Below are 27,393 nucleotides of genomic sequence, written 5' to 3' on the forward strand. Positions count from 1 at the left end.
TCGCTGCCAGCACAGGAGACGCGGGCTTGCTCCGCGATCCGGGAAGATCCCACGTGCCTTGGGGCCACGAAGCCCACGCGCCGCAAGCGCTGAGCCTGAGCTTTAGAGCCAGGGGTCCACAGACGCCCAGCCCACGCGCGGCAGCTCCTGGAGCCCTTGGCCCGAGTCCATGCGCTGCTACAAGAGAGGGCACCACCATGAGAAGCCTGAGCTCCGCAACTGGAGAAAAGCCTATGAAGGACCAGCACAGCCGAAAATAAGAATAAAGAGAATTTTCTTTTTAACATTTAAATGAAAAATAAATTTTCAGGAAGAAATTTGCCTGAGAAGAAATAGAAAACTTGGATAACGCATTAATCTTGAAAGAGATTTCTAATTATTCATCAGGACTCCAGTCTAAAATTTATGGTCAAATATCTTAATTTTAGTTAAGTAAATAGTTAAGTAGTTAGGATACTCTCCAAAGGATTTTTTAAAGAATATATAAATCACAGAATTGTTAAAAAGACTGATGAAACAGACTACAACTGAGCTCTCAAGAATGATTTCCAAAACCCACCAGGAATAAACAAAAGAACTGTGGCCACTGTTATGATCAGGAATTTGCTGCCCGCAATTCTGACTTTACCATCACCACTGCCAAAATCTATATGATAAAAACAAATGCACAAAGTTATAGTTATAAGATAAAATCAGTACTAGAGATGTAAAGCACAACATGATAAAGATAATTAACATTGCTATATGTTATATATGAAACATATGTATATATGTTACATACAGAAATTGTTAAAAGAATAAATGCTAAGGCTTCTCCTCACAAGGAAAACATTTTTTTCTCTTTCTTTACTTTTATATCTATATAAGATGATGGGTGTTCACTATACTTACTGTGATAATCATTTCATGAACATATTTATGTTGAATCATTATGCTGTAAACCTTAAACTTATACAGTGTTGTATGTTAATTATGGGCTTCTCTTATAGCTCAGTTGGTAAAGAATCTGCCTGCAATGCAGGAGACCTGGGTTCGATTCCTGGGTAGGGAAGATTCCCTGGAGAAGGAAATAGCAACCCACTCCAGCATTCTTGCCTGGAGAACCCCATGGACAGAGGAACCTGGCAGGCTACAGTCCGTGGGGTTGCTAGAGTCGGACATGACTTAGTGACTGAACCACCACCATGTCAATTATATCCCAGTAAAACTGGAAGAAAAAAAATGAATGCACTGTACCCTCTTTCCACGTGACTCTTTGATTCAATCTCAATTCAGATTTTGAGACTGAATCAAAATCTCCCACAAGTGAATCTTCTTACCAGACCTTAAATCACATTCAGAAAACTGTCAGAGAATTTGAAACAAGTAGATTTTACTTTCAGTTTCTGCATTTTACAAGAGTTAGAATGAGATTGAAAAATAAATCCACAGGATCAGATAGTATTTTGAGTTTCAGAACTTTCAAAGTAAAGATAATTCCAGTTGATATAAAGTGGTCCAGAAAAAAGAAAATGAGGGAAAGCAGTGCACCTCATTTTAGGTCTCAATTCAAGTTAATTTAATTATAATCTTCAGATCAGTAATGGATTGGGAAATGACAAGAAAAGAATCTATTAGCCCATTTTGCTATGAACAAAATATGAAATCCTAAATAAATATTAGTTGAGTTCAATGTGTTTTTATAAACAAAACATGGTGATGTCAATTTCATTTCAGAAATGTAAGGGGGTTCATCACCAGAAAAGTTATCAATACAATTTAGCTCATTAATGACCTATAGGGAAAAAAATTACTTCAACATAAGCATAATTAATATTTGGTAAAGTTTAAAACCTATTTATGATATTTTTAAGTGTTAAAAAATTAGGAATTAGAGAATAACTTAATAAAAGCTTTTAACAAAAACCTATGAAAAAATTATGACATGTTATGATTAGGAACAGGGAAGAGAGACTTGTTATTACAGCTCCCACAGTGAGGAGATTTTGGCCAATATAATAAGACAAGAAAAAAACAGGAGGTATAAGGCTTGGGTAGAATAAATTACTCTGTCACTGTAGATCATTAGATCTTCTAATAGAAGACCTAACTGAATCAATAGACAAACTATTAGAACTAATAGAGTTCAGAAAGATTGCATAGGTGCAAGATCAATAATAGGCAACATACTAAGTAATACGTAAGCATATACTAAGTACTATATAAGAAACTATATAAATATTTTACTTATACTAATCTATTTATATTTAATGTAAATATCAAGACACTTTTCTGCATCAGCAGCAACCAACCAGAAATAAGCATGGAGAATATGACTTCACTTACATTAGCAACAAAAACTACAAATTACATAAGATAACCTAATGAAGAAGTACTAATCCTTTACAAAGTACTTTTCAAATTTTATTAAATTACATAAAATAAGATTTAGGTACAAAGAGAAAAGTAACATGTTCAAGGATGGGAAAAACTACACTGTAAAAAAGTATCATTCTCCATAAATGAACTTGTAAATTCAATGCAGTTTTGATGAAAATTTTAGCAGGGTTTTGTGAGAAAACAGAAAAATAGTTTCTGTGAATGGAAGAATAATGGACTAAAGAAAGGAAATTTGTTTTATTGGATATATCAAGATATTTTATAAAACCAAAGCAATAAAAACAGCATGGTACTAGTACAGAAACAGATCAAAAAAATAGATGCAACAAATAGTAAAGCAATGAATAAGTGCCTGTTATATATGAGAAGGTAGCAGAAATCAGCATCACAAATCAAAAAAGAGGGATTATTTAGTAAATGACTCAACATATAGGTAAAAGTATATTTAGATTCTTACAGAATTAATTCCAAATATATTTAAAACCTAACTATAAAAGGCAATATATAAAGTAATAAAATATATGAGGCTGTCTTTGTGAACTTGGGATAGGAAAGGATGTTTAGACAAGACTAAAAATTTATAAACTTTAAGAATAAGTCAAACCATGTATATTATCAAGTGTGAAACAGATCGCCAGCCCAGGTTAGATGCATGAGACAAGTGCTCGGGGCTGGTGCACTGGGATGACCCAGAGGGATGGGATGGGGAGGGACATGGGAGGGGGGATTCAGGATGGGGAACACATGTAAATCCACGGCTGATTCATGTCAATGTATGGCAAAAACCACTACAATATTGTAAAGTAATTAGCCTCCAACTAATAAAAATAATTGAAAGAAAAAAAAGAATAAGTGAGGAGCTTCCCTAGTGGTCCAGAGGTTAAGAATCTGCCTTCCAATGCAGGGGACTTGGGTGTGATCCCTGGTCGAGGAGCTTGGATCCCACATGCACAAGACAACTAAACCCTTGGGCTGCAACACCACAGTGAGAAGTCTGAGCACGGCAAAGAAGACCCAGCACAGCCAAAAAGAGTAGGTGGTATATGAATTTTAATTCATATATAACTTAATACAGAAATCTTTCATTTTAATTCATATTAAAATGAAAGATTTCTACACAAAGAGGATATAATAGAAAAACTTAACAAGCTTGTGGAAGATTAAAAGATGTTTTCAAAACTTAAAACTGAAAAATGATTATTAACAAATAGAATATATAAAGAACTACTAATATCTTCAAGGAAACAAAAACTCGACCAGGAGTAAAAATAGACTATTCATGGAAGAAGTAGTCTAAATAGCCAATATGGACATGAAGAGATGTTTAACTTCATATGAAGTCAGAGAAATTCAAATTAAGCCAACCTAGTACTGAGAAATGGAGGAGGAAATGGCAACCCACTCCAGTACTCTTGCCTGGAAAATCTCATGGACGGGGGAGTCTGGTGGGCTGCCGTCTAAGGGGTCGCACAGAGTAGGACATGACTGAAGCGACTTAGCAGTAGCAGCAGCAGTATTGGGAAAAATTTAAAAGTCAGCTAATGCCAAATGTTGGTTAGAATGAGGAGTCACTCTTGGGAGAGTAAACTGATAATATTGAGTGAAATTAACTATCCATATATTCTGTATACATATCATTACTTCATCTGAGTTTACACTGTGTACAAGTGTACAAGTGTCCCCTTAAAAGGGGACATTTATGACACAAATAATTGCCTTATTTGTGTTAGCAGAAAGTTATAAGAAGCCTTGATATCTGTCCCTAGGGAAATGGATTATCAGAATATGTGATAAATACATGCAATGAAATACAGTACAGCAGTAAGCAGTTAATCATTTTAAGTTATAGCAATACGGACAGATCTTAGAAATATAGAATGAATTATATATAGCAAAACAACTTATGTACACTCAAAACACACACATAGAAGGTAATATTATTTCTCAGGGTTATAGCTTCAGATGCCTAAGGATATATATTGAATATACTAATGTAAACATCTCTGATGGGAAGGACAATGTAAATGAGAATGTGTAGGACAAAGGGGAAAGAATAATGAAATAAAACGAGAGGAGCATTTCATGGACTTTACAATAAGAGTAGAAAATGAAATCTGTGTTTTTGAGAGCCATCTGACTCATGAATAATTAGCATTTGTCCTAACTTGGGAGAGGAGTAAGTAATGTTCCCAGCAAAAGGATGCACATATTTTAAAACAGATTCTGGGAGGATTTGAATGGCCTTATGTAGAAGACAGATGGGTATCTGACTAGTATAAATCTTTGCTTTAAATATATTTCTCCACTGAAAGTGTTAGAAATTAGTTTGCAATTAGCCTCCAGCAATCAATCAGTCTAGGAAAGGAGTGAAAATTTGAAAATGTGACTATTTAATACTCAGAAAGAATTGCTCTGTAAAACTGGAAAATGCAAAATACTCTGTGAAAAGTTTGCCTTTTGTTGTGTTTCATGTAATCTGTCACGCAGTAGTTTAAAAAGCATCAGTTTGTTTTGTTCGATGGTTTTATCTCATTGCACATATTCACTGACTAAACCTTTTATTCATCAATAAAATTTTCCCTATCATTAATTCTTGTGTGAACAATACACTACAAATTATAGCTTGTAGATGCTGCTCTGTCATGCTTAGCATATTGCATTTTTCAATTGCTTTGGTATTCTCGGTATTAATCTTAAAACTCTTTGAAGTCTTCTGGACATTATGTCACTTTTGTCCATATTGTCCTTAATAAATCATAGCAACATGAACTATATAATTAAATGAAGGTTAAATTCTATGTGCTAAATATTCAAAGGCACTACTTTTTGATGGTCCAACCTCATGCATGCTTTTCTTGGTTAAACAGAAAATATAACCATCTTTTCCTATCACTCACATTTTAGAAGTAATATGATTTTCACTATTAATATTTTAAATAATATTCTTTAATCATAGCAAATATCTCTATTAAAATGTCTTGGAGCTTGTCAAAAATTGTTCCTCGTTTTTCCGTTACAATGTAGGGGAAATCTTAGGAGTTAATAGAATGGGGGATTAATAATAACAGGCTTTGCCAGAACTTAGGCACAATATTCTCTAAATCATCACATTTTCTATATCAGGTAACTAAAATCACTGTTTTATACAAGTTTTCTAATAATGTTATAGATGTATATATTTACATATATACTTATGAATGTCTTATTGTTCCACAATTTTGTGATTCTTATTTAATACTTCATGTTCTTTTCTAACTGGAAAGTAGGTCAGTGTACAAAAGCTCTGAGCATATTAATGTTCTTTCAGATGTTTTCATGCCTTGTGTGTGTCAGTCACTCAGTCGTGTCTGACAGAGACCCTGTGGATTGCAGCCCACCAGGCTCCTCTGTCCATGGAATTCTCCAGGAATGGAGTGGGTTGCCATGCCCTTCTCCAGGGGATCTTCCCAACCCAGGGATTGAACCTGAATTTTCCACATTGCATACAGATTTCTTTACCACCTGAGCCACCAGGGAAGTCCTCGGTAAATTAAAATATGATCACATTTATAAGGCACCCAGTGAAAGTTATGTGAAGCCACTTGAAGCCACAGGCAACTCCCCGCCCTGTAAGTCCTGCCCCACCATCCTGCAGCTGAAGGGGGAGCTATTTCCCACACATTTAACAACTCTGTTCCAGCAACCAGATTGGAAAGCTCTGAACTAACGCTTTAAACTTTTTTAAAAGAAATCATTTCTTTCCCAGCCTCTAGAGGTAAGATTAAATCTAGAACATAGTGAGACCTCCTCTTTGATACAGAAAGAAGGAATAAAAGATGGTAAGTTGTATGGCCCTTCAAAGAGTAGGGAAGACTCAGGGAAAATCTCTGGAGACTTTACTAGTAGTAGTAGTAGTAGTAGAATGATTTATATTTAGAATCATGATGCCAATATCTGTCTAGATTTAATAGTTTTTAAGGGATGCTAGTGATGCGGCAGACACAGAAGGTGATAGGCAAGCAGGACAGGGCACTTGAAAATAATAACGGGGTGGACAGGAGGGGTCTACACTGCAGGTGAGACAAGGTCATTTGAGAGCAATGATCCTCAAGCTGCTCAGTCTTTCAGTGTCTAAGGATGGAACCCTGAGTAGGTAATGACTGGTCTGTCTGCCTTTTCCAAAGCACTTTCTTCAGGACATCTTGTGAGATGCTCGTAAGTATTTGGAGGGGCGGGGGAAAGACGAATCTCTTTTTCAAATAGATGTGAGAAATTCTGAAATAAAGTTACACTTGATGCTTGATTTCTAAGAGTCTTTAATATGCTGCTATTATTCATCTGTTTCCAGGAGGAAATAGTAACACATATCCTTTCTCAGATGAGCAAACTATAATATACACCCTTTCTCAAATGTGTTTGGCCATGTGCACTTACTTACTTATTTTTTCTCAAAATATATTATTAACCCCCTCAGAACACTAGGGTTTTTTCCTAAGATAAGAGTAGACCTATCCTACTGCCTTTAAGTGTGTTGTTTGGAACAATATATAATAACTTTCAAGACTATAAACTGGTGGCAGTAACCTGTCCTGAGGTTGGATCAATAAAAGTGTTTTTCCCTTTTTACCTTTAATTTGTTTCCTATCTCTAGTCAATATCTTTTAATATACAAAGTTGTAATACAAATTGATCTGTGACATGTTTCTCAATTTATATGAGATGATTTCACACATTTTAAACAATTTATCAATCTTTCAAGTGGTTGCAATTTTTTGCTATTCAGGAAAAAAAGTTTGTGGAAAGTTATATATGGCTTTTATAGCCTGTTAGGATTAATTTTATGTATAATATTAATTTTTAAATGTGGTTAACAAAATGTAGCAAATTAGAAATTAATAAAACTGATTAAGTTAATTTCAATTGATAGTAAATTTTATTTGGGCTTCCTAGGTGGGGCTAGTGGTAAAGAACCTGCCTACCAATACAGGAGACATAAGAAATGTGGGTTTGATCCCTGAGTTGGGAAGATCCCCTTGAGGAGGGCATGGGAACCCACTCGAGTATTCTTGCCTGGAGAATCTCAAGGACAGAGGAGCCTCATAGGCTACAGTCCATAGGTTCTCAAAGAGAAGGACACAACTGGAGGGACTTAGCACACGCACAAGAAAATTTTACTTGTCACTAACCCAATTATTTTGCATTTTTTGCTAATTTGTTCTTTATACACTATAGCGTTTCTAACTTTCTATATTGCTTTCACAGTGAAAAATCAGACTTATATTTTGCTATATGATATGTAAAACATAAGGTCCTAAGACACTGGAAGGAAATGTGCAAAATATAAGCACAATTGTTTTGGAGTGATGGGGCTTTATGCAATTCAACTGCAAGGGCCCTCTGAATTCTACTTCTGCATTTTAGGAATTTATTATAAGGACAAATAAATATGTTTTTTAAAAGATTTAATTGCCACCTGGACAATAGAGTGGTGCAACACTCTAAGCATCTGAAGTGAAGCAGGAGATAAACCTCCACAGGCCCTAGGGTCAGTAGGTCCTTCACTTTCCATGGGACCTTCACTAAGTCACTGACCTGTTCCAAACCTCTTCTGTAAAACTGGAACAGTAATGCACCTACCTCACAGGAAATTAAAATAGGAAAACACTGTTTTCTGGATGACTAAACTGAAGGTGTAACTGCCTACATAAAAATGAAAGTTCTTTGGAAAAAATCTCCAAGTTTATGATAACACAATTTAACAGTGTTTTGCTATTGACACAATCAGTTCAGTCTTCAGTGAATTAAAGTTTGAGAAACCTTGAGGGAAATCATAAAGAGTTAAAATTCTAAAATAATCGGCAGCAGCTCTGATGAGACAATGGATATCCAGCCTGCCTCTTGTTGATGTTTATCTGCATTTTACATAGATCAACATTCTATCAAGGTTGAGGTTCTATTGCTTGTGTTCAAGCTTGTGTGAGACAAAGCCTACTTACTATTGCTTTACTCTAGTTCAAAGATGCAAATATACTTCTGGCATTTTGATTCTGGAAATTATCCTATCTGGTTCTACACCATTTTGACATCAATGTAATTGTTGATTTTCCACCACGAGAAGTATAAAATGAAAGATACAGCCTAGAGGCAGCAATGTATTTTAGATCAAGGAAGGCTGTGAATCCCATTTTCTCACCCTGGTCCATCGAGAGAAAAACTTCATGCTCTGTGTACTGGTGGGACAGGATGAAGCACACTGCTTTGAAACTTTTATCTTTAACTAATTTTTACTATTGTATTTTCTTTCTTTTCAATTTAGAAAGATAATAAGAGAAAGAATTACAGGGGAAACTATGTTTCTACCTCAGTGTTTTGAACAAAGCAATCTATTGAATCTTTGACATTTTTTAGAAACCACCCACATGATTTAAAAAAAAAAGTTTGCTTCTTCTTGAGGCTCATTTAAAGAAACTTCAAATACAAGGAAATTCATGACAATTATCTTCTGATTCCTGCAATTCAGTGGGACTCATTTAATGTTAGAATGCCAGTAAAAATTTTTGCTGCCCAGCAGAAACACAGAATCCAGATCAGATGGTCCTGATTACCTATAACACTGACAATAGATGTAAGAACAGGCACTGTATTTTGGAGCATACTGCTCTTATTGTGAAGTTTTGGACAACTTTTTAAAAAAACCTTTCTATGTTGTACTGGGGTGTAGCCGATTAACACTTTCAGGTAAACAGTGAGGGGACTCAGCCATATACATGTATCCATGGGCTTTCCCAATGGCTCAGTTGTAAAGAATCTACCTGCAATGCAGGAGACAAAGGAGACATGGGTTCAATCCCTGGATGGGGAAGATCCCCTGGAGGAAGAAATGGAAACCCATGCCAGTATTCTTGCCTGAAAAAAATCCCATGGACAGAGGAGCCTGGTGGGCTACAGTCCAAAGGGTGGCGTGAAGTCGGACATGACTGAGCACATTCTCCCCCAAACTCCCCTTCCATCCAAGCTGCCACGTAACATTGAGCAGAGTTCCATGTGCCACACAGCAGGACCTTGTTGGTTAGCATTTTAACTATAGTAGTGTGGATATGTTTTTCCCAAGCTCCCTACCCATCCCTTCCCTGCATCCTGACCCCTGGCAACCATAAATTTGTTCTCTAAGTCTGTGAGTCTAGGACAACGTTTAAGTGAGAATTCTTCCTTCGCAATCTTCTTTGTGAAAGAGATTCAAACTCCTTTGATCTAAGCTCAAATTTCACCCTGGGGCCACTGGTTGCTGGCTGGGGATGGCCTGCAGCAGATGCAAGGAAGAGACGTTGAGCAAAGGCACATGCAGGCTGGATTTGGGTACAGAGAGAGACAGAGGCAGATAAGTGATCAGTGCTCAACAAGGCGTGTTTGTTCATACTCAGATTTGTGTTATTGAGGGAGTACCGCTTCTTAGAACTTCTTCTTAGAATAAAAGTACCACTGTTAGTCAGGGTCCAATCAGGAAACCAGGGTCCACACCATGTGGTTCAATAGGAGGAATTTAATATAGGAGCCTCTTACTAAGGTCATGAAATGGGGCCACCATGACTTTCTGCCCAGAGAGTCTTTACCATCAGGCTGTTTCTTTCACTTAGGGAAGAATTAACTAAAAACAGATATTTTCCAGTTGTTTCTTTCTTAGGTACATTATTTTCCCCACTCATTCTTTAAAATATGTTTAACAGTTATTCTAAAACCCTTCTCTTATTTACTTTTCCTCATATGCAAATCAGACTCTGAAAAATACCTTCAAAAATACAAAAATCAACAATGCAGATCATAGAATTAAAAAATGCAAAAAAAAAATCTTTAAAATACCAATCACTCTACACCCAGGGATAATAATTTCAAACTTTTGGTTGAAAAGTTTATAGAAAAATCTTACAGTATTATACAGTTTTGTTACTAGCTTTTATCCTCCAATGAACATGTTTTTTTTCCTATTTCTTTACATATTCTTCAGAAACTTTCCTTTTGGTGGATTCACTATATTCCAAGCCTAAATTTCTCTACCATTTTCCTGCTGTTGGAAATTGAGTTTATTTCCAACCATGTAATTTTAAATAAAGTTAAAATATAATATTCTTATAAATAAGCTTTTTTTTCTTTTTTTTTTGCCTCTTTGATTATTTCCAAAACTAAGAGAAGTCCTACCCTCTTTTTGTCCCTTCTTAATTTGTGAGAGGGGGAAAAAAGTCAGGTCTAATTATGACTTAAATATGAGTAGTGCTAAATGATATGGTTTCTTAGAAATTAAAGAAAATTATAACTTTAAAATACAATGATATATAAAAAATAACCAATTCCAGAAACCTCTAAAGTTTTCATGCCCTTTAGTCCCCTCAATGTTCTCTTCATGTTCTGTTTTCCTCTTAATGAACATAATTTTCTACAGTGTCATCCTTCAAGAAAAAGAATCAGATTCTCTTATATAGATTTTCTACTTTATTCAGTTTCTGTAGTTGGAGGCAATATTGTTTGCTACTATTTCAATAAACTATACTTCAGCTGAATAACAGGCTCGGATATATATCTTTATACTTAATATTGTTTCTATGGGAAAATGTATTCAGAGATTCAAATACATATTTAAAAATAAACTTTAACAACACAATTTGCTTACAGGTAAAGGACGTTCAGGATTTCAAAAAGTAAACCTATTTGGTTAACTGGGTTTCATTATTCACATATTACCAAATACCATTGTGCTTTGATATGTAGTTCATCAGGTCACATATGAAAATCTCTTTTCTAAGAAATGTGTGTGTGCATTAAATATTAGATATGGTAGATTCTTTGAAGGATCTAGGCACTTGGAATTACTAGCTGACCCTTAAGTTATGTTGATTTCCAGAAGGAGACTATAAACTGTGTCAGTGAAGATCCTGAGCAAATTTTGCACAATAGCGTAGTCATCACTGTTGTTATTGTCTTGCTTTATTTTTTTTTCATAACATTTATCAATCAGTTTATAATATATTTATATGTTTTTATTTTAAATTCCATCCTTCATTAGAGTATTATCACCATAAGAGCAGGTCATTTCTTTCATTCTCTGCTTTATTCACTGTCTTGTACTTAGTAGGTGCTCAATTAATGCCTTATTTGAATGAATGACTATTGTGTGAATAAAATGTGAAGATTGTTTCAGATATGATACAATAGAAATAACACATAAAATATTGAAAATTTTGTAAATAAGCCCAACTTAAAAAATTGCAAGTGTCATATTTTTATTATCATCCAAGTATTTGTGAGCTGTTTTGTTTTATAGATATGTTCATTTGTGTCATTTTTTAGATTATACATATAAATAATATCTTGAAATACTGAGTGTGTCAAATCTTGAGCTGTGTCTGTACAGAAAAGAAGTATGAATCTCAAAGCCTACATTACAAAACATGTATCTTTTCCTTTCAAAGTAAATTAAAAAATTTTGTCTTAAAAAAATGTGAAGTAGACCTAACTCTTTAAACCAAGCAGCACTGCTGATGATTTTAGAATGTGGTTGCCCTGACCTTCATGGAAAGTCACAAATATGTTTCTCATTTAATACAGACTTCATTTGCTTGATTCTTAGTAAGTAAGTTAAATGTCCCACACCATAAAAATTACCCTTAGACAAAGGGTACTTTGTCTTCTAAAAGTAAGAATTCTGAAGTTAAGAATTCTCAACGATTCAAAGATAAACGTTAGTCTTTATGGAGGAGCAAGGCTACAAAGAAATAATATGACCAGGGTCAAATTTAGTCTGGCTTTTTCCCCCCAGCAACTCTTAGGCATTTGTCATAGGGTTTAACAGAAGTTCCCAAAGTTAAATGAGGGAATGGAATTAGAATAGATTTTAAACAAATGTTTATTAAGATCCACAACTGTATTCACTATTGGTAACTGAAACTTCAAAGCAGAGTAATGAATTTAAATACATAGTCACAGAAACATATTTTTTAAAATTTATAGAAGGAACAAGTTAGGTTGGAAAGAATCATTACCATCAATCAGTCTTAGAATTGAAGCCTTTATTTCATGCATGCGTGAGAGGTAAACTGGTTAATGTATCTATGGCCTGCACATTTCCACTCTATCTCTTTCCTCTCTCTTTCCCACTCTACCCTTCATTTTTCAGGCCCCCTTCGCCTCTCCCAACACCGTCACCCCACACATTCACGCACACGCACAAGTCTGCCTTTGGTATGAAGCTAACATTTAGGTTTACTGGTAACTCATCTTACTATGGACCCAGTTACAATGATCTCATTAGAAAAGTTAAAACAATAGCTGCCTATTAATCACAGAAATGTGTGCAAATGATTAAAAAAGTAATTCCCTTTTCTTCTCCTAAATTGCAGAGACTGTAATGAAAGCAATTATTTTTTGCCATTTCCTGTGTTATCAGAATGTTCATATCACTGCAGAAGTAAGAAAAGTTTTTCTATTTAGTTTGGTCTCTGCAATCACAACAAAAGGTATTTATATAAAAGGCCAGAAAACCATCAAGAAATTTTACCCAGTAATCCCAATGCTATCAAATCTATCCTAAGGAAATATTCTAAAATAGTGAAAATTATGAATACAAGTGTTGCTGCAAGCAACAAAATGAATTCAAGGTAAATTAAGCAAGTAGGAGAATTTGTTGAAAAGATAAGTCATAAATTTAATGGCACATTTGTAAAACAGCTTAAGGAACAGATAGGAGCTAAAAAATAACCCTAGAGTGGGTCAGAGCTACAGGAATTCCTAGACTCTCTTATCATTGTGCTACCACTGGAATTAGTCAGCTCTAACTACATTCTTTCTTGACTTTTACATGCTGAAGATTCAAAAAGTAAAGAAAAAAGAGGACTAAATAAAATCAGAAATGAAAGGGAGATATTACAACTGACACCACAGAAATACAAAGGATCATAAGAGACTACTATAAACAATTACATGCCAACAAACTGGACAACCTAGAAGAGATGGAAGAATTTCTAAAACCATACAACCTATTAAGACTGAATCATGATGGAAGATAAAATCTAAACAGACCAATTAACTGGTAATGAAACTGAATCAGTAATTAAAAACCTCCCAGCAAACAAAAGTTTAAAACTTCACTGATGAATTCTACCAAACATTCAAAAGAGAATTAAACCAATCCCTCTCAAACTCTTCAAAAATAGAAGAGAACTCTTTTAAACTCATTTAAAGAGGTCAGCATTACCCTGATACCAACACCAGACAGGATACCAAAGAAAGAAATTATAGGCCAATATTATTGATGGATCGGAGAAGGCAATGGCACCCTACTCCAGTACTCTCGCCTGGAAAATCCCATGGACGGAGGAGCCTGGTAGGCTTCAGTCCATGGGGTCGCTAGGAGTCGGACACAACTGAGTGACTTCACTTTCACTTTTCACTTTCATGCATTGGAGAAGGAAATGGCAACCCACTCCAGGGTTCTTGCCTGGAGAATCCCAGGGATGTGGGAGCCTGGTGAGCTGCTGTCTATGGCGTTGCACAGAGTCAGACAAGACTGAAGTGACTTAGCAGCAGCAGCATTATTGATGGGTGTAGATGCAAAAATCCTCGACAAAATACTAGCAAACTGATTTCAACAATACATTTTAAGGATCATACACCATGATCAAGTAGGAATTTTTCCAGGGATGTAAGTATCATTCAATATCTGCTATGAAATCAATGTGATACACCACATTAACAAAATGAAGGATAAAAATTATGATTATCTCAACTGAAACAAACAAAAAAAGCATTTGACAAAAGTCAACATCCATGTACAAAAAAATCTCTAAACAAAATGAGAATAGAGGGAATGTACCTCAACATAATAAAGACTGTACATGACAAAGCCACAGTTTAACATCACACTCAATGGCGAAAAGCTGCAAGTCTTTCCTCTAAGATGAGAAACAAGACAAGATGTTCACTGTCACCAGTTATTTTCAACACAGTATAGGAAATCCTACACAGAGTAATTAAGTGAGAAAAAGAAAGAAAAGGCATCCAAATTGGAAAGGAAGAAGTAAACCTGTTACTTGCAGATATTATCTGCAAAAAACCCTAAAGATGCCATCAAAAACTGTTAGAGACAGTAAACAAAATCAGTAAAGTTGCAGGATATAAAATCAATATGCAAAAATTTGGTGTGTTCCTATACACAAATAAACTAACATCAAGAGAAATAAAGAAAACAATCTCATTTATAATTATATCAAAAGAATAAAGTTCTCAGGAATAAACTTAACCAAGAAGGTGAAAAGCTTACATATTGAAAACTAGGGAATTCCCTGGCAGTCCAGTGGTTAAGATTCAGCACTTTCAATGTGGGGGCCTGTCGAAATAGACAAAAACAACAGAATGGGAAAGACTCGAGATCTCTTCAAGAAAATTAGAGATACCAAGGGAACTTTTCATGAAAAGATAGGCTCAATAAAGGACAAAAATGGTAGGGACCTAACAGAAGCAGAATATATTGAGAAGAGGTGGCAAGAATACACAGAAGAACTATACAAAAAAGATCTTCATGACCCAGATAACCACAATGGTGTGATCACTCACCTAGAGCCAGACATCCTGGAATGCAAAGTCAGGTGGGCCTTGGGAAGCATCACTATGAACAAAGCTAGTGGAGGTGATGGAATTTCAGTTGAACTATTTCAAATCCTAAAAGATGATGCTGTGAAAGTGCTACACTCAATATGCCAACAAATTTGGAAAACTCAGCAGTGGCCACAGGACTGGAAAAGGTCAGTTTTCATTCCAATCCTAAAGAAAGGCAATGCTAAGGAATGTTCAAACTACCACACAATTGCACTCATCTCACACGCTTCATATCAGACAAAATAGAGCTTAAAATAAAGAATATTACAAGAGATAAGGAAGGATACTGCATAATGATCAAGGTATCAATCCAAGAGGAAAATATAACAATTGTAAATATCTATGCACTTAACATAGGAGCACCTCAATACATAAGACAAGCACTAACAGATATAAAAGGAGAAATTGACAGTAACATAATAATAGTAGGAGACTTTCACACCCCACTCACACCAATGGACAGATCATCAAAACAGAAAATTAATAAGGAAACACAAGTCTTAAATGATACATTAGATGAGATGGATTTCACCGATATTTTTAGGACAGTCCATCCAAATGCAGGAGAATACACCTTCTTTTCAAATGCACATGGAACATTCTCCAGGATAGACCACACCTTAGGTCACAAATCAAACCTCAGTAAATTTAAGAAAATTGAAATCATATCAAGCATCTTTTCTGACCACAATGCTATGAGACTAGATATCAATTACAAGAAAAAAACTAAAAAACACAAACACATGGAGATTAAACAATGCATTTCTAAATAACCAACAGGTTACTGAAGAAATCAAAAGGGAAATCAAAAAATTTCTAGAAACAAATGACAATGAAAACATGAAAACTCAAAACCTATGGGATGCAGCAAAAACAGTTCTAAGAGAGAATACAATCCTACTTCAAGAAACAGAAAAACATCAAATAGACAACCTCACTTTACACCTAAAACAAATGGAAAAAGAAGAACATAAAACCCCAAAGTTAGCAGAAGGAAAGAAATCATAAAGACCTGAGCAGAAATAAATGAAAAAGAAATGAAAGAAACAATAGTAAAGATTAATAAAACTAAAAGCTGTTTTTTTAAGAAGATAAACAAAATTGACAAACCTTTGGCCAGACTCATCAAGAAAAAAACAGAGAAGAATCAAATGAACAAAATTAGAAATGAAAAAGGAGAGGTTACAACAGACAATGCAGAAATACAAAGGATTATGAGACTATTATGAACAACTATATGACAATGAAATGGATAACCTGGAAGAAATGGACAGATTCTTAGAAGAGTTCAATCTTCCAAGACTGAACAGGAAGAAATAGAAATTATGAACAACCCAGTTACAAGCACTGAATTTGAAGCTGTGATCAAAAATCTCCTCCCAAAACAAAAGCCTAGGACAGGATGGCTTCACAGGAGTATTCTATCAAACATTCAGAGAAGAGCTAACGCCATCTTTCTAAAACTCCTTCAAAAAATTGGAGAGGAAGGAGCACTTTGAAACTCATTTTACGAGGCCACCATCACCCTGATACCAAAACCAGACAAAGACAACACACAAAAAAGAAAACTACAGGCCAATATCACTGGTGAACATAGAATCAAAAATCCTCAGCAAAGTTTTAGCAAACAGAATTCAACAACACATTAAAAAGGTCATACAACATGATCAAGTTGGGTTTATTCCAGGAATGCAAGGATTCTTCAATATATGCAAACCAATTAATGTGATCTACAATATTAACAAACTGAAAAATAAAAACCATATAAGCTCAATAGATGCAGAAAAAGCCTTTGACAAAAATTCAGCATCCATTTATGATTAAAACTCTTCAAAAAATGGGCATAGAAAAAGGGCATATATGATAAGCCTACAGCAAACATTATTCTCAATGGTGAAAAACTGAAAACATTCCCCCTAAGATCAGGAACAAGACAAGGGTGTCCACTTTTGCCACTATTAGTCAACATAGTGGTGGAAGTCCTAGCTATAGCAATCAGAGAAGAAAAAGAAAAAAAGAATTCAGATCAGAAAAGAAGAAGTAAAGCTCTCACTGTTTGTAGATGACATGATACTGTACATAGAAAACCCTAAAGATAGTATTAAAAAATTAGTAGAGCTAATCAGTGAATTGAGTAAAATTGCAGGATACAGAATCAATCCACAGAAAGTGTATTTCTATATGCTAACAATGAAAAACTGAAAAGAGTAATTAAGGAATCAGTCCTATTCAGCATTGCAACGAAAAGAATTAAATATCTAGGAATAAACTTACCTAAGGAGACAAAAGAACTGTGCACAGAAAATTATAAGACACTAATGAAGGAAATCAAAGATGACATAAACAGATGGAGAGATATTCCATGTTTCTGGGTAGGAAGAATCAATATTGTGAAAATGACCATACTACCAAATGCAATCTATAGATTCAGTGCGATCCCTATCAAATTACCAATGGCTTTTTCACAGAACTAGAACAAAAAATTTCACAATTCATATGGAAATACAAAAGACCCCGAATAACCAAAGCAGTCTTCAGAAAGAATGGAGCTGGAGGAATCAACCTTCCTGACTTCAAATGATGCTACAAAGATACATTCATCAAGACAGTATGGTACTGGCACAAAAACAGAAATATAGACTAATGGAACAAGACAGAAAGTCAAGAAATAAACCCATGCACCTATGGGTACCTTATTTTTGACAAAGGAGACAAGAATATACAATGGGGAAAAGACAGCCTCTTCAATAAATGGGAAAACTGGACAGTTACATGTAAAAGAATGAAATTAGAACACTTCCTAACACCACACACAAAGCTAAACTCAAAATGGATTTAAGACCTAAATGTAAGACCAGAAACTATAGAACTTCTAGAGGAAAACAGGCAGAACACTCAAGGACATAAATCAAAGCAAGATCCTCTATGACCCACCTCCTACAGTAATGGAAATAAAAACAAAAGTAAACAAGTGGGACCTGATTAAACTTAAAAGCTTTTGCACAGCAAAGGAAACTATAAGCAAGGTGAAAAGACAACCCTCAGAATGGGAGAAAATAATAGCAAATGAAACAACTGGAAAAGGATTAATTTCCAAAATATATAGACAGCTCACACAACTCAATACAAGAAGAACAACCAACCCAATCAAAAAGTGGAAAAAGACCTTAACAAACATTTCTTCAAAGAAGACAGATGGCTAACAAACACATGAAAAGATGCTCAACATCGCTCATTATTAGAAAAATGCAAATCAAAACTATAATGAGATATCACCTCACACTGGTCAGAATGGCCATCATCAAAAAGTCTACAAACAATAAATGCTGGAGAAGGTGTGGAGAAAAGGGAATACTTACACTGTTGGTTGGAATATAAATTGATATAGCCAGTATGGAAGAAAGTATGGAGATTCCTTAAAATCTAGGAATAAAAGCAACATAGGACCCAGTAATCCCACTCCTAGGCATATACCCTAGGGAAACCAAAATTGAAAAAGGCACAGGTATCCCCTTGTTCTTTACAGCACTATTTACAATAGCTGGAACATGGAAGCAATTTAGATATCCATCAACAGATGAATGGACAAAGAAATTGTGGTATATATACACAATGGAATACTACTCAGTCATAAAAAGGAACACATTTGAGTCGGTTTTAATGAGGTGGATGAACCTATAGATTATTATACAGAGTGAGATAAATATTGTATACTAGCACATATATATGGAATCTAAAAAAATGGTACTGAAGAATTTATTTACAGGGCAGCAATGGAGAAACAGACATAGAGAATAGACTTATGGACATGGGGAGAAGGGAGGAGAGGGTGAGATGTATGGAGAGAGTAACATGGAAACTTACATCACCATATGTGAAATACATAGCCAATGGGAATTTGCTGTATGTCTCAGGAAACTCAAACAGGGGCTCTGCACCAACCTAGAGGGGTGGGATGGGGAGGGAGATGGGAGGGAGGTTCAAGAGGGAGGGGATGTATGTATACCTATGACTGAGTCAGGTTGAGGCTTGACAGAAAACAACAAAATTCTGTAAAGCAATTATCCTTTAATTAAAAAATAAATAAAATTTTTAAGAAAGCTGAAGGCATCATGCTCCCTGATTTCAAACTGCAATACAAAGCATTATAAATCAAAACATGGTAGTGGGGAAAAAACACATACATAGATCAATGGGACAAGACAGAGGTTGCAGAAACAGACCACCACACAGGGGCCATTGATTTATGATAAAGGACCAAGAATATATAACGAAGAAAGGGCAGTCTCTACAACAAATGTTGTTGGGAAAGTTGGACAGCCAAATACTAAAGAATGAAACTGGATTACTATCTTGTACTACACACAAAAATTAACTCAAAATAGATTGAGGATTTGAATAGAAGACCTGAAGCCATAAAATTTCTAGAAGAAAATATAAGTGATAAGCTCCTTGACATAGGTCTTGGCTACAATTTTTTAAATGACACCCAAAGCAAAAGCAACAAAAGCCAAAATAAATAAGTAGAAATACATCATACTAAAAAGCTTCTACACAGTAAATGAAACCATAAACAAAATGAATAGCAACCTATGGACTGACAGAAAAAATTTGCAAATCAACTGATAAGGAGTTAATATCCAGGAAATGTAAAGAGCTCACACAATTCAACAGCCAAAGAACAAAAACAAAAATGTGATTAAATAATGGACAGAATATCTAAAAATAGATTTTGCCAAAGAAGACATATAGATGGCTAACAGGTACAGGAAAAGATATTCAACATCCTTAATCATCAGGGAAGTGCAAATCAAAACCACAGTAGGATATCTCCTCACATCTCCTAGAATGACTGTTATCAAAAGACAAGAAATAACAAGTGTCAGCAAGGGTGTGAAGCAAAGGGAACCATTCTGAACTGTCGGTGGGAATGCAAATTGGTGCAGTCACTTTGAACACAGTATGGAGTTTTCTCAAAAACTAAAAATATAACTAACATACCGTTCAGCAGTTCCACCTCTAGGTATTATCAAAAGAAAATGAAAATACTAATTCAGAAAGATGCATGACTTCAAGTTCACTGTAACATTATTTACAACATCAAGATATGGGAACAACCTAACTGGACACGGATGGGTGAATGGGTAAAGAAGATGTGGTGAATATATACAAACAAACATGCGTGTCAAGTATGTTGAGATTGCTTAACAAATTTAGAAATGAAAAAAAAAAAACTTGCCATTTGCAGCAACAACATGCATGGACCTTTAGGGCATTATGCTAAGTGAAATAAGTCAGAGACAAATATTCTACGATCCCTTTTATATGTGAAACCTAAAAAATAAACATAACCGTTCATAGATATAGAGAACAAATTGGTGATTATCAGAAGTGGGTGTGGTTGTAGGAAGAATAGGTATTAGAGGTAAAAAGGTAAAAAAATAAAAAAGAATTAGTTGTGAAATAGCCAATAGATTCTTATTATTCTATTCTTAAAATTTCCTTATTTCTATCAACAGAAGCAACATTAATTCAAACCTACCCGAGGCATTTAGATGTAGTGAAAACATCTGATTTATAGTCTAATTCTCCACAACATACTTTTATAACCAAACTACAAGATTGAGTAGAGGATTATAGAAGATCCACTGCTTCATTAATGGATTAAGCTGCTCTGTGACTACAATTTAAGATGTTTATTCTTTCAGCAAACGATTATTGAATATTTACTGTGGTCAGCTTCAGAGGTAACTGCCAACACGTAACTGTCTGTACAAAGGTGGTTACTGCACAATTGCACTCATTTCACATGCTAGCAAAATAATCCTCAAAATTCTCCAAGCTCAGTACATGAACTGAGAATTTCCAGATGTTCAAGCTGGATTTAGAAAAGGCAGAGGAACCAGCGATCAAATTGCCAATATACGTTGGATCACAGAAAAAGCAAGAGAATTCCAGAAAAAAACATCTACTTCTGCTTCATTGACTACGCTAAAGCCTTTGACTGTATGGATCACAACAAACAGTGGAAAATTCTTAGAGAGATGGGAATACCAGACCACCTGACCTGTCTCCTCAGAAACCTGTATGCAGGTCAAGAAGCAACAGTTAGAACTAGATATGGAAAAACGGACTGGTTCCAAATTGGAAAAGTAGTACATCAAGGCCATATATTGTCACCCTGCTTATTATACTTATATGCAGAGTACATCATGCAAGATGCCAGCTGAATGAAGCACAAGTTAGAATCAAGATTACTGGAAGAAATATCAATAACCTCTGATATGCAGATGACACCACCCTTATGGCAGAAAGAGAAGAGGAACTAAAGAGCCTCTTGATGAAGGAGAGTGAAAAGGTGGCTTAAAACTCAATATTCAAAAAACAAAAATCATGGTATCTGGTTTCATCACTTCATGGCAAATAGATAGAAAACAATGGAAACAGTGACAGACTTCATTTTCTTGGGCTCCAAAATCACTGCAGATGGTGACTGCAGGCATGAAATTAAAAGACACTTGCTCCTCGGAAGAAAAGCTAAGTCAAAACTAGACAGCATATTAAAAAGCAGAGACATTACTTTATTGACAAAGGTCTGTCTAGTCAAAGCTATGGTTTTTCCAGTAGTCATGTATGGATGTGAGTTGGACCATAAAGAAGGCTGAGTGCCAAAGAATTGATGCTTTTGAATTGTGGTGCTGGAGAAGACTCTTGAGAGTCCCTTGGACAGCAGATCAAACCAGTCAATCCTAAAGGAAATCAATCCTGAATATTCATTGGAAGGACTGATGCTGAAGCTGAAGGTCCAATACTGACTTACTAGAAAAGACCCTGATGCTGGGAAAGACTGAAGGCAGGAGGAGAAGAGGATGACAGGGGATGAAATGGTTGGATGGCATCACTGACTCGACGGACACAAGTTTGAGCAGCTTCCAGGAGATGGTGAGGGACAGGGAAATCTGGCGTGCTTCTGTCCATGGGGCTGCAAAGAGCCGGACACAACTAAGCGCTGAACAACATAGAGGTGGTAAAGTTAAATATTCTATAATGCTCTTTGGAGCCAAGTTTATATGTTTAGTTTCTAAAGTATGTTCTTTTGTAAAAAACATGTTCAGTTCAGTTCAGTCACTCAGTCGTGACTTGAAATGGATTGCAGCACGCCAGGCCTCCCTGTCCATCACCAACTCCCGGAGTTTACTCAAACTCATTACCCAAAAGAAGGCAATGCCAGAGAATGCCCCAAAATATGTAATATCAATGTAAATTTAATTTCAGTGTATGAATTATGATGTTACTCTTGTCTGAATTAGTAAAATCTCACTCTGTTCTCAAAAGTGTTAATGAGGTTATTCATGGTACAGACATAGCTTGTCTCATTGCACTTTGCTTTATTGTTTTTCAAAGATACTGTGGCATATATCCAGACAAAGCTATAACTCAAAAAGACAGCAGCATTATTCACAGTAGCCAAAACACGAAAACGACCAAAATGTCCAATGATGGATGAATTGATAAAGATGTGGTACATATTTACAACTACTTAGCCATAAAAACGAAGAAAATAATGCCATTTGCAACAACATGGATTCAACTAGAGATTATCATACTAAGTGATGTAAACCAGAAAGAGAAAGACAAATACCATATGATATCACTTATAGGTGGAACCTAAAATATGGTACAAATGTACCTGTCTACAAAACAGAAACAGACTCATAGGCAGACAGATCAGACTTGTGGTTGGCAAGGGAGAGGCGAAAAAGGAGAGGGATGATCTGGGAATTCGCGGTCGATAGATGCAAACTATTACATTTAGAATGGATAAACAACAAAGTCCTACGGTACACCACAGGGAGCTATAGCCAATCTCCTGGGATAGTCCATAACGGAAAAGAATGTTTTAAAAAGAGAATGTAGGCCATTTCCTGGACGTCGAGTGTGCGAGCGCATCCGGGAACGCGGGCGGGAGGGGACCGGGAAGATCTAGATTAGGTTCTGTGGATATGAACCTCCGCATCTCTAACCTAAGATCTCGAAACGCATCGTGATTCCTGTCCATCGGACTGTAGATAATCTTGGAAACAATGGTAACAGGACTGAATTGGAAGGCACTTTTGGCTATTATGGACCACTCCGAAGTATGTGGGTTGCTAGAAAGCGTCCTGGCTTTGCTTTTGTTGAATCTGAAGATCCCCCAGATGCAGCTGATGCTGTGCCAGAGCTAGATGGGAGAGAACACTGTGTGAAGGGTGAAAAGGGAAGTCGAAATCGTGGCGCACCTCCTTCTTGGGGTCGTCGCCCTTGAGATGATTATCGGAGGAGGAGTCCTCCACCTCCACGCAGATCTCCAAGACGGAGAAGCTTCTCCCGCAGCCAGAACAGGGCCCTTTCTAGAGATAAGAGAAGAGAGAGATCACTGTCTCAGGAGAGAAATCACAAGTCCTGATCTTTCTCTAGGTCTCATAGCAGATCTAGGTCAAATGAAAGGAAATGAAAGATCAGTCTGCAAGAGGAGTGGTGTACAGGAGATAACTTCATTTGACAGGAGTATGTGCAGAAAATTCAAGTTTTGTTTGAGACTTCATAAGCTTGGTGCATTTTTAAAATGTTCTCGCTGTTCACATTTGTCTGTTGGATCAGTGACAGACAAAGGTGTAATTCTCTGTGGTTTGAAATGGATCATTTGAGGCAGGTAGTATCAAGAATTGTTACTTTACAATGTTCCCTTAAACAAAGTTTAATTTGCTTTGAATTTTAGTCTTGCATAGGCTGATAATAAACCTCTAACTCTTGCCCAGGTATAGTCGATGTTTAACATTATGGAAACAAAAACTGGCAAAAATTGGAAGATTTTTCCCACATAGCTGGGATATGGTATGCAGCTGTAGGCATGCAGTTTTTAAAAGCTGCTGTGAACTCAAAAGCCAGCTGGAAAAATTAAAGCTGCACCCTTAAACTAGGTTAGAGGTTTAAAAATTCCACTAGTCTTCACACTGGACAAAAGGTTGTCCAGTTGCTGTAGAATCTAAGAAGTTTCAAGGAAGTTAGTTTACCTTTGCTTTAGGTTGTAAGTTCCTTCTGTGAAGAATACATAGCTCTTTGTAACATTCTTTATTTGGAAATCTGAGACTACTCAAGATACCAAATATCCTGCCAGTTTAAGGGTACATTGTAGAACTGAACTGAGTTACTGTGCAAGATTCTTTTTTCATGCTGTCATTTGTAATATGTTTTGTGCAAATCCTTGGGATTAAAGTTTTGGTTACAAAAAAAAAAGAGAGAATGTATATATGTGTAAAACTGAGTCACTCTTCTGAGTTTTGCACAATGTTGCAAATCAAGTATGTGTCAATAAAAAAGGGAAAAAAAAAAAAATAAGGTGGTTCCATTGTGAACCTGTAAGATTAACAGAGAAGAAAAGTCTGGCAATACCAAGAATGTCAAGCACATAGGAAAACAAACTCTCAAGTACAGCTGGTGGGAGTATAACTTTGTATAATCATTTTGGAGAGCATCTGGCAATGTTTAGTATAATTAAAGATGCACATACACTACTTCCCAGCAATTTAACTTCTAGATATATACTCTGAAGAAATTATCACCGATATGTAAAAGGATACATGTTCAGGATGTATACAAGATTATTTTCTGTAACAGCAAAAAAATTGTACTAAATGTAGAAGGAATGAATGAATAATATGTGTATATATGTGTGTATAACAAAATATATATCATCTTTAAACACAAATAAAACACTAAAAAATAAATCTATGGATTTCCCTAATGATCCAGTGATTAAGACTCTGCCTTCCAATGCAAGAGACACAGGTTTGATCCCTGGTCCGAGAATTAAGAGCCCACATACTTCGAGGCAACTAAGTCTGACTGCTGGAACTAGAGAGAAGCCTGCACCCCAAAGAAAGGTCCTGCACGCCGCAACTAAGACCTGATGCAGATAAATAAATAAATGTTAAAAATAAAATAAAAGCTAGAAATGATTAAGTGTAGTATGGAAGGCACGTAGAAAGCCAAGACAGGCCAAAAGTGGGGCCTCTTGCACTGACCACTTAGCCAAGCTGTGAATGCAAAGGAAAAGTTCTTGAAGGAAATTAATCGTGTGTGTGTATTTTCCTTCACTCTGTTAGGTGTCTGGGCACGTGTCTGTGATACGTTACTTCAGTCATGTCTGACTCTTTACAGCCCTATAGACCGTAGCCCGCCAGGCTCTTCTGTCCATCGGATTCTCCAGGCAAGAATACTGGAGTGGGTTACTATGTCCTCCTCCAGGGAATCTTCCTGATCCAAGAATGAAACCCACGTCTTATGTCTCCTGTATTGGCAGGCGGGTTCTTTACCACTAGCGCCACCTGGGAAGCCCAATGTGGTGTATTACATTAATTAATTATTAATTGATTTCTGTATGTTGAACTATCCTTACATTCTAGGAATAAATCCCACTTGGTCATCGTGTTTAATCTTTATCGTATGCTGCTGAATTCTATTTGCGCATATCTTGTTGAGGATTTTTGCATCAACACTCATAAAGGATATTGATCTGTAGTTTCCTTTCTTGCTGGTCTTTGGCTTTGGTAATTCTGACCTCACAGATTGAGTCAGAAAGTGTTTCATCCTCTTCAGTTTCTTGGAAGAGTTTGAGAAGCAATGGTGTTAGTTCATCTTTAAATGTTTGGTAGTGAAGCCATGGTCCAGGGCTTGCTTTGTCAGACTTTTGATTACTGATTCAATCGCATCACTAGTTAGTTCTCAGGTTTCAATCTTGGTAGGTTTTGTGTTTCTAAATAAATGGAGTTTATCCATTTCAGCTAAGTCATCTATTTTGTTGGTATATAATTGTTCATAGCACTCTCATAAAGCTCTTTATTTCTATGTAATTTGTAATAATGATCCCATTTTTATTTACATTGGTTATGCATTCTCTGTGTCTTTTTTTCCTTTGTCAACCTAGCTTAAAATTTGTCAATTTTGTTCTTTTCGAAGATCCAGCTTGTGGCTTTATTTTCTCTATTGTTTTTCTGGCCTCTATTTTTTCTCTGCTGTTGTATTTATTCTTTTCCCTCTTTTAAGGTTTCTTTAGTGTGCCAACCTTATCTCCAATTTAAATCCTTTACCATAGTGTCTGGTTTTGTGGCTTGGGATACTCTTCACCAGGTATTTCCTGACTCGCCCTTTATTTCCTTTAGGACTCGGTTCCTCTGGATCCCTTTACTGACCATCCAGTCTAAAGGAGCTTATAGCTATTTTCTATCACAGCATCATGTATTCTTCACAGCCCTTATCACTCTATATTTTCTTTTTTGAATTTTGTCTGCCCCCCGACATGCTTTCACATGCATGAATGCATATGTGCATACATGTGCATGCACATTCCTTAGAGTATAAACTCTGTAAGAAGAAACATTTTCTTTGCCTTGTTTAACCACTGCATCCCCATGACCTAGAATAGTCTCTGGCCCAACAGTAAAAAATGTTCAATAAATAGTATTGACTGCTCTAACGCGTTGCAAAGGCTATTATTTTGAAATGAGTGATTGGTTAAAAAACTTGTTACCTGTTGCTCCTAGAACATTACTGAAAGACAAGAAATTTATAAAGTAGTTTTAAATTTTAAGATGGCCATAACCGAAATCATTGCTGTCTAATATACTTTATTGACACAGTTGGTTTAGCATAGTTATTAGGTAAATAACCATGCTTTACATGCTATCTTTATATCAGCATCTACTTACTTGTGTGTTATTTATTATTCTATTTGTTCTTTGAGGTTAAAGTTTTTGGGGGATATAAATTATACACTACTCGTATCAGGCAGTCAGTAGGTGGCACTAAACTGGAAGTCTTTGTTTCTAGCTTCATCTTTGCTACTATTTAATTTGTATAGCTTTGGGAAGAAGGGCTTCCCTGCTGGCTCAGCTGGTGGTAAAGAATCCCCCTGCAATGTGGGAGACCTGGGTTCGATCCCTGGGTTGGAAAGATCCCCTGGAGAAGGGAAGGGCTACCCACTCCAGTATTCTGGCCTGGAGAATTGCATGGACTGTATAGTCCATGGGGTTGCAAAGAGTCGGACACACCTCAGCGACTTTCACTTTGGAAAGAATTGTTTAACTTGTTTGTACCTCAGTTTTTTCATTTGCAAAATAAGGGGGTTAAATTAGATAAACTGATAAAGTCCCTTCCAACAATCAAATCTATAATTCCATAATTTAGAGTTCAGTTTTACTAGTTTAAAATGTTTATAATTGTTGGATGTTCATAACACATTTTTCTTTACTTTTTAAAATGTTAAGCTCTTTAATGTTACTTACGTTATAAAATCACAACCCCCAGTTTGAGCATGGAGATTCCTTTACAGATTTCTACTTTATTTTTCTTAGG

At 35.9% G+C, this 27,393-nt stretch overlaps 1 pseudogene; it reads left to right on the forward strand.

Moving 5' to 3' along the window:
* The first annotated feature begins 17,543 nt into the window (after positions 1-17,543).
* LOC136148117 (serine/arginine-rich splicing factor 3 pseudogene) lies at positions 17,544-23,494 on the forward strand (annotated as a pseudogene).
* Positions 23,495-27,393: the final 3,899 nt, after the last annotated feature.

Source organism: Muntiacus reevesi, chromosome 16, assembly GCF_963930625.1.
Source record: "Muntiacus reevesi chromosome 16, mMunRee1.1, whole genome shotgun sequence".
In the NCBI taxonomy this organism is placed as follows: domain Eukaryota; kingdom Metazoa; phylum Chordata; class Mammalia; order Artiodactyla; family Cervidae; genus Muntiacus; species Muntiacus reevesi.